Here is a 13,975-nt window from a genome sequence, read left to right as displayed (position 1 = left end):
CCGGGATGTTTTATCAGGGTACGTGCAAAAGCTCTGCTGGGCCCCTCTGGGATCCTACAACCCATTGTGTTTAACAGGGGCCATGTACACATGGTAGATATGTGTATAATTAATATTTTAAAAGACAGTAAGTGGACTGTAGGTTATTAGTACTACATGTTATTTTGGAACAGATCCATGCTTGTTTGGCTGAAAACACAAAGTCCTTCTCTTTCCAGGAGACTATGTTATATCCAGCTATTGATTTAATAAATATTGATTGCCTATTATGTGTGAGGCACTATGTAGGTATCTGTATGAATCTATAGAGAGAGAATATTCACGTAAAAGTTGAGAGTTATTCTGCCTTGTATCATCTCCTGAATTATTATCTCATACAGCTATTTAGTTCTCGTTTGGGTTTTGGCTCTCCAGCCAGTCTCTGAGCTTTTCTGGGTTGGACTGGAGCGCAAGCTCCGCCTTCGCCCAACTCATCACCCCTGAGCAGTGATTAGCAGAGGACGCCTGCTGAGCATCAAAGAGGTACAGGGTTCCATTTCTTCACAAGCCATGCCTTTCCCGCGAATTTTGAAGGTAACGTGCTGACACTACAGGGCACCGATGGGAAGGCGTAGAGAAAGGCATCTATTTGCACAAACGTTCGTGGGCCTGAAGTTGCGGAGGGATCTGCTACAGAGCAGCTCGAGACGCTGTAGACCTGTGCAGGGCCTGAGGTTCTGCCTGTAACAGCTCCCACGTGACGCCGGGCTGCTGGTCCCCAACTACACTTGACCAGGGCAAGGTTTTAGGACCTGAAATTTAGGTAACGGCCGTATCAGAGATCAGCCTCATAACCGTAGGCGAAGCAGTCAGAGCGCCCCGCTCCCTCCAGCCCTGACACCGCCCCCCATCTCCCCCCTCAAACCAGTCGGCCTGTGACCGCGCCTGGCCGGCCTGAGAGCCGCTTGCGGGGCCCTGGAGGGCTGGCCCCCCTTCCCTGCCTGGGTCCCCGCCTCTGAGCCGGGGTGGAGCGCCGCTGCCAGGTGAGCGCCACCGCGGGCAAAGGACGAGACCCACGTGGGGCGGCTCCAACCGCTCCCGCCGGGACCCGGCCGACCGGTTTTACCTGTCCGGGCCCGAGGAGGCTGCGGGCCCGCGGGGCCAGCGGAGGGGGAGGCTCTCCGCAGCCTCGCTCCCGCCCCTCCCGCCCCTCCCGCCCCTCGGCGGCCCCCCGCCCGCACCCCCCGCGCCGCGGAGAGCGAGGCCGCGCAGCAGCTGGCCGGCGCGACTAACACCGACGCCCGCCCGGGCACGTGTAGGGACCGCCGCGGCCGGGAGACGCGGGACGGCACAGCCCGCACGGGGCGGCACAGCCCGCACGGGGCGGCGAGGGGGAGGCCGCGGGCCGGCGGCGGGAAGCGGGGCCGGTGCGCGCCGTGGCCGCCGGTGGCCGGGATTCCCGCTCCCGCCCGGGTCCCGGGAGGACCGCCCTGGCGGCTCGACTGCGGGCGGCACGGCCACCGGCGGCCAACGACTGCCTCCTCCCCGCGGGGAGGCCCCCCCTCCCCCCTCCCCCCTCCCCTCGGCCCCGGCAGGAGCGGCGGGGAGGTGCCGAGCGCGCGGTGCGCCCCGCAACGCCACCCCCGGCCGGGACCTCACTCTCCCCTGATGTGCAGCCGAGAACCGGAGGGGCGCAGCGCCAGGGCCCGCCGAGCTGTCGGCTTCTCCAGCGGGCACGCCTGGGCCGGGCTGGAGGGCGCACTTTTCAGAGTTCCTGGCTTTCCCTAGCGTCCCGGCAGCTCCCGGAGAGATGGGGGGGGGGGGGGGGGCGCGTTGATCCTGGGATCCCCCTGCGTGATGATGGGGTGATCCTGGGAGCTCCCGAGTGGAAGTGGGGTGCTCCTGGGAGCTCCCTGAGTGACGATGGAGTGATCCCGGAAGCTCAGTGATGATGGGGTGATCCTAGGAGCTCCCGAGTGGAGGTGGGGTGATCCTGGGAGCTCCCTGAGTGATGGTGGGGTGATCCCAGCAGCTCCCAGAGTGGAGGTGGGGTGTTCCTGGGAGCTCCCGAGTGGAGGTGGGGTTCCCGAGTGGAGGTGCGGTGCGGGACACCCGGTTTCCTCTTTGGACCAGCCGGATGAGGTGGGCGAGGATGGTTCAGAAGGACCCGGGACGGCGTGAGAGGGTGCAGTAGGTGGAAGCACAGGGCCTTACAGACACCATGACCCGGCTCCAGACCCTGACTCTGCCCCCCATTAAATTATGTGACGTTGGGCAAATGGATGCTTTTCTGAGCCACCGTCTCCTCATACCTCACAAGGTCGTGCAGGGCTAACACTTACGTGGTACTGACAGTTAGGGGACGCTTCTAAACACCCAATTCCACAACCACCTTGATAAAGAAGGACCACCGTTTGCATTGCCATTTCCCAGATGGGAAAGCTGAGGCCATACATGTTAGTGGATGTGCCCAAGGCAGGGCTAAGAGTGCAGACAAGGTGGTGCAGCTCCAAGTCCATCCTCTCCCCAGGGCAGAAGCTGCCTGCTCAGTGATAATGTGTGTGTCAAGTAGCTGGAAAACAGCAGGGTGGTAGCTGTTATTGTTTCCATTACCACCGGCACATAAACATCCAACTGATCCTAGCTAAGATGTAATGGACTCATTATTGATTTACAAGGGAAATGGCAGAGGGGCTGAGGGTCCCGGTGCTTATGGGAAATCCATCAAAGGCCGCTGGACAGGGGTGGGGAATAGGAATGTGGGTTCCCAGCTCCAAGCCCATCACTGTGTCCACAGCCTAGACACGGATCAAGACCCTCAAGAAACAATTTGGGACAGAATGGCTCCGTGACAAGGGGCATGAGCCTGTGGGTCTATATGCTAAGGCTCCTGTCACCGACCAGGTGCGTTTCACTCACGTTAACAGGACAAAAAGCACCAAGCTGTTGGTTTTCCTGCCGTTTTGGAAAACACATTTTTCAACGGTGCTATTTGGGCCTCTTAAGAGTGAAATTCTTGGAATTGACTCAAAAAACTGCCATCCAAAGCCGAGCTGTGCACTTGAAGCTGCCATTTGAGCACAGACGGCTGCGCTGAGTGAGGTATGGGGAGAGCTTCGGCATGAAGGCACTCGGGACGACGCTTTAAAAGGACGCCATCGTGTTTTCATTGTAACCATCTTCCCGAGAGAATTCAGAGTAGATCGCGGAAGGGGTGGGAAACGGTCAGGCCAGGAAGCAGGTGGCGCCGGAAGTGGTGCGATTTCTGCCCACGAAGAGTTTTCAGGGTGGTGCCAGCAGGCATTCTGGCTCCACGGAGAGCAGCCTGTTTACCTGTCACCAGGCATTGTCCGGTCACCAGGGCAATTGAGGGCTCGCGGGGAACGTGCACACCCTGGGTTAGTGTCCTCGCGCTGCTGTAAAAAATCGCCACAGACTTGGTGGCTTAAAACTACCAAATCCATCATCTGACAGTTGTGTGGGCTGGAGGTCTCCTTGGGTGCAAATCAGCATCAGCCAGCAGGATTTGCATCCCTGCCTGGAGGCTCTGAGGGTTGACCTGTTTCCTTTCCTTTTTCTTTTTTAAAAAAAATATATTTTTATTGATTTCAGAGAGGAAGAGAAAGGGGGAGAGAGAGAAACATCAATGATGAGAAAGAATCATTGATTGGCTGCCTCCTGCATGCCCCCTATTGGGGATCGAGCCCACAACTGGGGCATGTGCCATGATGGAATCGAACTGTGACCTCCTGGTTCATAGGTCAACGTTCCACCACTGATCCACACCGGCCCACTGGGCTCCTTGCCTTTTCTAGCCTCCAGTGGCTGACAGGATTCCTCAGGCGATGGCCTCTTCGTCCGTCTTCCAAGCCCGCAATGGCAGGTCTAGTTCTTACATTGCATCACTCGGGACTCTCTTCTGCACCCTCTTCCGCTTTTAAGGACCCTTGTGATCACACTGGGCCCACCTAGGTAATCCAGGGTAATCTTATTTGAAGGTCCTCACATTAGCAATTTAATTCTATTTGCAGCCTTAATTTCTGTTTGTCATGTCATGTAACATATTCACAGGCTCTGAGAATCAAGATGTGGACATCTTTGAGGGTCATTATTCTTCCTGCCTCACACCCCAGTTGCTTTGGTGGAAGGCATAATTTTAATTTTAAAAAAAGTATGCTCAACATTTAATCTGTGAAAGGTACTACTAGCAGGGGCACGGACCTGAGATTGAGTCCTAACTCTGCCACTTACTCGTTACGTTATTTTGGGCCAGTTATATAACCGTCCTAACCCTCAATCACTTCATCTGTAAAATGGGGCTGATCTACCTTGCTGGATTGTTGTTTGAATTAAATGAGATAGTGCCTGGCATGTGGTAAACACTAATGAATGTTTTGGTTATTGTTATTATTATTAATGTGGCATGGGGATTGCAAAGGAGTATAAAGCATGGTGTTGCCCTTGTGGAGTTTGGGGAGTAAGGCAGACTCGCACATGTGGTTGTGGAATAAGACAGCACACCGGAACAGGTAGTGGAAAATAGGAAGCAGTATTACCCGTAGGTGCCCAACGGCGTACTACAGACCGCAGAAGCCACTGAGTGATCTCTTCAGTGATCAGGACAGGCAGGCAGGGAGGCTGGAGGCAGGGTTGCTGCTGATGGAAGTAGAGCAGTGGTTCTCAACCTTCCTAATGCCGCGACCCTTTAATACAGTTCCTCATGTTGTGGTGACCCCCAACCATAAAATTATTTTCGTGGCTACTTCATAACTGTAATGTTGCTATTGTTATGAATCGTAATATAAATATCTGATATGCAGGATGTATTTTCATTGTTACAAATTGAACATACTTAAAGCATAGTGATTAATCACAAAAACAATATGTAATTATATATGTGTTTTCCGATGGTCTTAGGTGACCCCTGTGAAAGGGTTGTTTGACCCCCAAAGGGGTCGCGACCCACAGGCTGAGAACCGCTGAAGGAGAGGAAGGATTGGAATGAGATAGGCAGAGCGAGGAGCGTCAGGCACATGAGCATAGGCACGGCATATTACAAGATGACAGTAACAGTAAGTGAGATGGTTAACTTACCTTATGGAATGGAGGGCTTGTGTAGGGGTGTCCATTCATTCATTCATTCATTCATTTCCCATTTTTTCCCAGGATGTTGAGGGAGGAGTGGACTATGACACTTGAAGAGGCCTGACCGTGGAAGAACTTGACCGTTAGGTTGCACAGTTAAGATTTTCCCTGGTGGCAGCAGGGAGCCCTGAAAAGTTGTGGAGCAGAGGTAGATTCCTGGTGAAAGCAGTGTTTAGGAAGGTCAATCGGAGAGTAGGGTGTGTCGATGGATTGGTAGAAGGAGAGCCTGGAGGGAGGGCGACCTGTGGGGAGATGCTTTCAGTGGCCCAGATCAAAGTGGCTGGAGGAGATGTCATGGCAATCGGCCTCAGAAAAGGGGGTGCATGCCAGGGACACAGCAAAGCAAGAACAAAGGGCCGTGGTGGTCATAGAGAGGGAGGATAAAAAAATTCCTGGAAGTTTGGTGATGACAATAATAGAAGTCAGAAATGAGTTCCATTGGAGCTTTTCTGTGTTTTGTTTAAGATGTTGGCAGGTCATCCAGTTGGCACACATCCAGGAAGCCACTGGAAGTGGAGCTGGAATGTGAGAGAGGTCACGCTGGATAAGCAGGCTTGGAAGTCCTCAGAGGAGAGGTGGTGGCTGGAATCCTCCTGCTTTTCATGATCAGCCCCGTTTGAATGCCCGCACTGGGGGGTTCCTAGCAGCATCCCTCATCCCTCTTTTCCTCATTCCGTGTCTCCCTTTGCATGCCTGGTTATGGGCTGATTGTGCCTCCCCAAAATTCATATGTTGGTGTTCTATCCCCAGTACCTTCAAAGGTGACTGTATTGGGGAATAAGGCCGTTAAAGAGGCCATAAAGGTTAACTTGGATCACTGGGGTGAGCCCTACTCCAGTATGACTGGTGTCCTTATAAAAGAAGGAGACTGGACAAAGACACACACAGAAGAAAGACCGTGTGAAGACACAGGGAGAAGAGGCCATCTATGAGCCAAGGAGCAAGGCCTCAGAAGAAACCAGCCCTGCAGACACCTGGATCTGCCTTCCAGCCTCCAGGATTGTGAGAAAATACGTGCTGTTGCTTAAGCCACCCAGCCTGTGGCGCTTGGCTATGGCAGCCCTAGCAGACTAAGGGCCAGTGTCCTTGTCGCATCCTCCCATCGGAGCCAGGGGCACTCCATGCTACCAGTGCATCTCCTGCTTACACCTCACAGGCCTGTGTCCCAGCCCCTCATTCTCTGGATATGTCGTGCGTGGGTGGTATCGAGTAGTTCTCAGAAATGTGGTGAGCTGGCACGGCCATGGCATATTCAGCCCCAGGGCGCCTTATGTGCCATGCCAACTCAGCCTGGTTCAGTGACCCTGAGGGGGGTGTGTGTGTGTGTGTGTGTGTGTGTGAAAGGATTGAGAAAAGACAGACAAGAGAGTGAAAGCTGGGTCTCGGTGGGACACTGCTCCCTGATGAGGAGACAGTGCCAGCGCCCACAAGCCATGTCTTTATTTTATAGCAGATGCCATGAGGCAGAGTAGGGGCGTGATCACGTTGTTTACAGCATTCTCGTGAGTTTCAACCTCACTCAACTACATGCACCTGAACTGTAGCACAAGGCACGTGGGGCTACGTGTTCGGACCACAGGTTCAAGCTTACAACTATAGCTGTTGGCTATGATTGTGCGCCCTCCAGCTGGGACTTGCACGTGGCAATGAGAGGACCCTGTCCTTGCATTAGTCCGCGGCTTGAACCTGGCCAAAACACTCTACCTGCGCCCCATACAGAAAGATTGTTCTGTGAACTGAAAATAAAGCTATTTATTCTTCCCTGATAAGAGCGCTCTGCGTCAGGAGCCTCCCAGGATGGGGACACCGGTGGGAGAGGGGGTTGGTCAAAGGCGCCTTTCTGAGCGGCCAGCTCACAGCTGTTGGAGGACTGCTTGGCTACCTCTGGAAAGGCTCCCTGCACGCGCCTTCCTCGGGAAGCATGCTCAGCAGGAAGCGTGTCCTTCCTCGTTAGCAAGACAGAACGCGAAGATTTGACTGCGCTTATAATTCACGCGGTGTGGGATTTCCCCCCATCTAGTCATGATTCTAAATCTCAGTCGGACCCTGTTTTTCATAACACAAAGTTCACAAGAGCTCAGGACCAAGCCAGCACTGAATGCAGCCCTTGGGGGAAACAGACGGATCTATTCGCACGACCCCCAACCAAGAGCTTATCTACAAAAGGGTAGAATAGTTAGTGTCCAGAAAGTTCCTGTGGTTCAACCGGATAGATTCCAAGTCCTGCCTTACGACTTGGGAGACAGGGACCATGACTCGGTGACTGCTGTGTTCACTGGGGCCGGCCTTTACGGTGGATCGGGGCCATGATTGTGAGGCAGGTGCTGATGAACTGTTCTTCATCTCCGCAGAGGACAGAATGTGAGCGAGTGGGCTGGAGTCCTCGCCAAGTCATGGCAGACATTGGGAGCCTGCTTCTAAGGCCACTCTAAGGTCTGACCAGGTTGTGCTCTTGCTCCCTCCTCTGGGCTCCCGTGGTACTACCCTGAATTTCCCACAGTTGTTCCACAACTTACTTCACCATGGAGTTGTTTATGCGCCTTTCCGACCAATAGGCTGCGATCTCCCAAAGGCATGGCTCCTGTCTCCTCTATCTTTGTCCCTCCGCCTCCGCCTCTAGTTGGCATTGGGTGAGCCCTCAGTGAGTGGTGACTGACTCTTTGCCCTTTGAAACTCTTTGTCCTGGAGACTGTGTGTGTGTGTGTGTGTGTGTGTGTGTGTGAGTGAGAGAGAGAGAGAGAGAGAGAGAGAGAGAGAGAGAGAGAGAGAAAGAAAGTAAATGACTTTTGGGAACGACTCAAAGGTTTGTTACTTTGGATATCAAATAAATGTGTGACTAGTGTAGTTGAATATCTAGCATATGTTAATGTTGAGACAATTGTTGACTGACTAACAGAGGGCTGGGAAACACACATATTTGCTAGAGGGAGACACGTGGCTTCATCTCTAGACATTTTTTAAGGAAATGAAAGAGAAACTTCTGAGATGGGGTGTGGGCAGCCTACTGAATGCAGATTTTCTCCAGACTTACAGGGCGCTTGGCTCCATGAAGCTGCGTACAAGAGTCAATACGGCTGCCACAGCGACTCGCTCCGTGCAGCAGGTGCTTTGGGTTTGATTTCCACACACTTCTTGAGATGCATATTATTTCTCCCCATTTTACAGACGGGGAACTGAGGATCAGAGAGGTTGTTTCTTCATTTAGTCAACCATGTTATTACATTCATGCTATGTGCCAAACACTGTGTGGGCTGTGGGATACAGCAATGACACGTAGTCCTTGCCCTCGTGGGGTTTACAATCTGGTGCAAATGAGCAACAATGAGGTAAGAGAGATGGCGTCACAGGGTGCTGTTGAAGGCGATAGCAGGAGGGTACTCAGGAGCTTATAGCAGAGTGAGGAACTGGGGAGCAAACAGCCCATTGCAATGGGTGTGATTGTGAGTGTCCACAGTGTAAGCACCAGGTGTTCTGTGAACACATGGGAGACAGGAAGTGACATCCAGCTGAGACCTGAAAGGTGATGAGGAGTTGGTGGGGGAAGGGAAGGGAAAGTGTTTTCAGGGAACAGAGAATGCAAAGGCTAGAGGTTAGAGCTGGCATAGTTCTGGCTAGACCATGGGTTTGAGTGAGAAATGAGACTGGAGAGATGAGTAGGAGTCAGATCCTAAGGGTCATATAAAAAGCTTGGACTTGAACTCGGTGGCTTGAACAAAGTAGGAGCAGGTGAGTTACTTCTCTGGTTCCATGACCAGAAAGTGGTGCACTTGGGATTGGAACTGAGGTTCAGTCTAACTCTAAAGCTCATCGTGTGGCCACTGACCCCCACTGCCGGGAAACAGTCTACTAACTGGGGGGAGAAAAGGTGGAGACTCACTTGTGCTTTCCTACCAATCACCTCCCTGCAGGCCCAGCCCGCACGGGTTTTTCCATTTCAGTTTCCCTGGGCTGCAGCCCCAGAAGAGGGCGTGTCACCAAGGAACAGGTGGCAGGTGCTGGCACCAAGGAGCCGTTCTGTGACTGCCTCCTGACTGCTTTCCACCCTCTTCCGGAGTTGACATTTCTGTCCACTACACACCTCTGCAAGACACAACCCGTGCTGGGGAAGCTGCTGGAGCCTTTTATTATCTCCCTAAAAAGAGAAGAAAAGCAACAGGGGTCCCACCTTGTCAGAGGAGCAGGCGTTGGGTGGGGAGAAGGTGCTGTGTTCTCTTTGCTGCCGTCTCTGTTCTGTTGGGTGGATTCAGGGTGCATCTGCTTGCGTGCTGTTTTGCATTGCTTTCCTGTATGTCTCCTCCCTGGAGGGCTGCCATCGAGCCAATGTTTAACTCATTCTGCACGCCATTATTTCATAGTTTGGAACCCCAAAATGTTACGATGCTTTCATGGTAAACAAAGCATTTCAATAACTGCTCAAGAGAGTGGGAAAATGAGCTTGTTTCCTCCGTCTTTCTATATTCAGCAGGATGGCTGGCCGTCTTTGTTCATTTTTGTCCTTTGGTTTAGTGCAGTGGGTGAGGGTGCAGTCTGTCCCAGACCAAGTTCAAATCCTGACACTAACACTTGCTAACTGGGTGACCTTGGGCTTAACACTTAATACTTCTGGGCTCCCCTTTCCTCATCTGTAGCAAAGAGATAATAATAGAATCTGTCTCCCAGCGTGACGATGGGGATGGACTGGATTGATTAAAAGGATGTCTGGCACATAAGTTACTTCCTAAGTGTCAAGCTATGGTTCTTGTTCATGATACAGTTTGCATCTTGTTGTTGTGGAGACTCTGACCTCAGCTCCAAATAGGCTTTTAGGAAAGGCTTTGGAGAGTGAGGCAGTGCTGACTGCACCCCATCCCCTCTCCATGTGAAGTCCATCAGCATACAAGGAGGTGATTATGTGATGAGGCTCTCCTGAGGACGGAAGGAAGGAGGTACAGCTCTGAGGTGGTTTCTGAGAGGGTTCAGAAACATTGCAAACGAAATAACGTTCTGTATGTTAACACAGGTGGCGTCCATCATTTCCAGCAGCCTCCTGGGGCAGCCCAGAGCACATGGCTCCGTGACAGATACTTGTGTTAAAAGTGGACACGTGCACCCTCTGAGTGACATTCCAGTCTTTTCCAAGTCACAGAGGGAAGATCCTTTGGGGTGTGCCCCTGTGACGACACGCTGGCTTTCTCCTCAACTCGGGTGAACGCCTATTGCTGTGAACAAGTTTTTATTGCAGGTCAGTTCATTCTTCAGCTCTGAATATGTGAGTGACTGGAGGGAGAAGGCTGCCCTTCGATGATGCTGACAGAGGCTGTGATAAACAGGTTCGGCTGTCTGCACTGCCTGGGCATGTGCAGGTGACCGTGGAGACGGCCATGGAGGGACAGGAATGGGCATATGGTCCTCATTGGCACAGCGTCCCAAAGTAATTAAAAAATGTCTTAAAATGCAGAACTCCCCCAAACTGTAACGTATATCACGGTAGATGTCAAATTAGCATTTTCGGCCTCCCTTGAACAATGCCGTAATCTCATTAATCTACAGAAGGAACCGACTGCATGGACTGCAACCAGTTGGCTGCACATATGTTGCATATTGGACTGGCCATTTGGCTGGATCTCATTAACGCAGAGAAATTGGGTTTTATTTTGGGCGCTGAACTCAAACCTGGGCCTGCTCATTACTTTTTGAGCTCCCTCTTTAAAGTGATAGGTTTGTAAGTGCCAAAAATTCAGTACCAACTTGAAATGTTTTTTTTTTTGTTTTTGTTTTTTTTTTTTTTTAACAAAAAGCCTATAAAGAAACTCTACAGATGAAAGGGACACATATTGGAAATGGAGACATAAGGCTGGCTTCAGATCATTGCGACATTAAATAGCAGCATTCACAATATTATACATTAGAACTGTCAAATCCACAGGATCTTGCTCACTTTGGGGTAACTCAGTTGATTGACACTTGATTTATTTTGCGTGGTATTGTACACTATTAAGCCTTTCAGCACAATGCTTTGTTTTAAAAGTCTTTATTAACAAGTTTGAAAATTTTAAAATCTTCTAGATATTTTTGAAAGCAAATGAATGTCTACTGTTTGCCTGCACTGTCTTAGTCAGTTTGGGCTGCTATCACAGCATACCGCAGACTAGGTGGCTTAAACAACAGAGTTTTACCTCTCACAGTTCTGAAGGCTGGGAGTCCAGGATCCAGGAGCCAGCTGACTTGGTGTCTGGTTGGAACCCTCTTCCTGACCTGCCTTCTCACTGTGCCCTCTGCTGGCAGAGGCAGAGAGAGATCATCTCTCTTGGGGTGTCTTTTCTTATTAGGGCGCTCATCTCATTTATAAAGACTCCACCCTCAAGACCTAATCACTTCCCAAAGGCCCCACCTCCAACTCTCATCACCTTGGGGATGAAGGCTTCAACAGGTGGCTTTTGGAGGATGCATTATCCATTCACATCACCCACTGATATTTCCCGAGTATTTGGTATGGGCTTAGCACATCATACTAAGCATCGTAAGAACATACATTTGCAAGTGACACTAAGGTATTTGTGGTTAGACCAAGTTCAAAACTATCTCGAATCCTGGGTGGGGTATGGCATCTTCCAAAAAGTACAATGGGGACTCAGAAGAGGGCAAGGTCATGTCTGGGTGTGCTTGTTGGGAAGGGGAAGTGGATTTGGAGTCAGAAACACCTTCATAGCGGAGGGAGCATTTGAAAAGATGGTGGTGGGATTCTGACAGGCAGGGGTGGGAGTAGGAAGGTGGCTTGAATTCTCAGGAGTGAAGGGTGGGAGATGAGAAACCACAGGAACATCTGAGAAGGGGGATACCGGAGGATGTTTGGAAAGGCAATGTTGGGGACCCTCTGATGGAGAGGACTCAATGGCAGATCAAAGAGTGTGGTGGTCAGTGGGAGGCTACTGAGGGTTTTTGAGCAAGAAAATGACAGAAACTGGACCAGTTCTTTTTCATAATTTTTTTTTATTGGTGACCTTTTTTTATTATTCTTTATTGTTTAAAGTATTACATATGTCTGGACCAGTTCTTTAGGATGAATAATAAGGCAGTGTGTGGTGCATGGGACAGGCTGGCAAGAACATTGGTTAGGAGACAATGATGACATTCTCACCTGAGGAAGGGCAGTGAAAACAGAGGGGATGCTTAGCCAGTTACTTTGGAAGCAGAATCCGTGGGATGCGGACGCTGGCTGATGCAACAGGATCATAGGACCCCCCTCCCCCAAATTCCCATTTTAAACAGTAGCAATCATTACATATCTGTAGGCAGGCCAGTTACCATGACGTACACTGGTTGATAGGACGCTCAGTAGACAAACTTTTGCTCTGTAGCGATGCCCTCTCAGAAGCTAAGTCGTTCATTCCCTGAGACTAAGGCAAGCTGTGTGTGGAGCAGGACAGATGGGGGTGAGGTGCTCTGTGTTAAGCTGCCCAACACTGCACCCCAGAGGTTACACATTCTTGTAAGCTTGTTAGAAAGATGAGATAACCTGACAGGGGGACCAGAAGTTGGAACTGTCCCTAGGACCGAACCATGCCGCACACATTCTTCCACGACAAGCCTTAATGTTTTCACAGGATCTTGACACCGACTTTTAAAATTAGGTTTACAAGAATTTCTGCCAAGATGGTGGATGGGGTGAAGAAATGGGCTTGTAGGAGTTTTAAGGACTGCAGTTCCAGTAGCCCTGCAGTATCTACCTGGAATTTTAGAATCAGGGGGTGCCCCCAGCTGGGGACATGCTGGCCTGTGATGGGTGCTTATGTCCGTGGGTAAAGAGGGTTCCCTTTTGAGCTACACCCTGAATCCAGAGTTCAGATAGAGCAGGCCTCACTCTTAGGAGAGAGAGTAGACCTTTGATTTCATTCATCTCTCTTTTTGTGCAGTAGAATTTTCTGAATGGAAACGAGACCCCTGAGACTCTTGGCACAGAAATGGTAAATTGGAAATCTATTCATGAAGACTCCTCTGCATTTAATTAAGTGACACCCTCTGGGGAGCTAGCAGTGTACAGAGTAATAACCCACCGCACGGGGCGGCGAAGTGGGTGGACTTCAGCCCAAACTTGTTAGTCACAGGAGGATTCCAGTGGTCTGTGAAAATATCCAGAAATGACTATATTTAAAAGCATATTTGCTAACAATTTCTCGTCTTGGTATGGTGACTGAGCGAGGCAAACGTGAATTTCAATGGATTTCCTGAGTCCAAGTGCAAGTATCAAATCAATGTGAACCTTTGGGGGGTTTTTCTTACTGTTGGGGCGAGGCTGCTTTCTGTCCCGCGATGGGGAGCGGCTGGGACAGCGTCTACATTGTGCTCCGTGACTCAGGACTAATGACTGGGCTGGAGAGAGTGAGCAGGACAGGAAAACCTGTTCCCAGCCTGCGGAAGCTGGCAGGACCAGCTTATAGTGGGCAGGGGGGGTTTAATGTGTCACATGACCCTTGGACTTAAACTTTGTACTCTGGGTCCTTACAGACATGCCTACTTCCTTGCAGGGGACTCTCGGTCAATTACAGGGTAGCAAAGAGGTGTGTGTGTGTGTGTGTGTGTGTGTGTGTGTGTGTGTGTGTGTGTGTGTAAGTAGCACATTTTCATGAGATGCGATACAATTCCAGCTCCCATTTTGTGGGCTGACTTGATTACAATAAACAACGGAGATGTAGCTGGTGTTGAGGCTGTGCGGGTCTTCTTTACAGGGTCCCGTGTCCTTCCTGTGAGAGGTATATCTATGTAGTGACAGCTCGAAAAATCTGGGCAGATATTTTAAAGCACTGCCTTGGTATGTTCCCTCCCCGTTAGAAGGAAAGAGGAACGCGTGAGCTCATGTTGCAGGTGATGAAAC

This window comes from Myotis myotis, unplaced genomic scaffold, assembly GCF_014108235.1.
Source record: "Myotis myotis isolate mMyoMyo1 unplaced genomic scaffold, mMyoMyo1.p scaffold_m19_p_5, whole genome shotgun sequence".
In the NCBI taxonomy this organism is placed as follows: Eukaryota; Metazoa; Chordata; class Mammalia; order Chiroptera; family Vespertilionidae; genus Myotis; species Myotis myotis.
The sequence above is the reverse complement of the archived record's forward strand: the minus strand, read 5'-3'. Positions refer to the sequence as shown.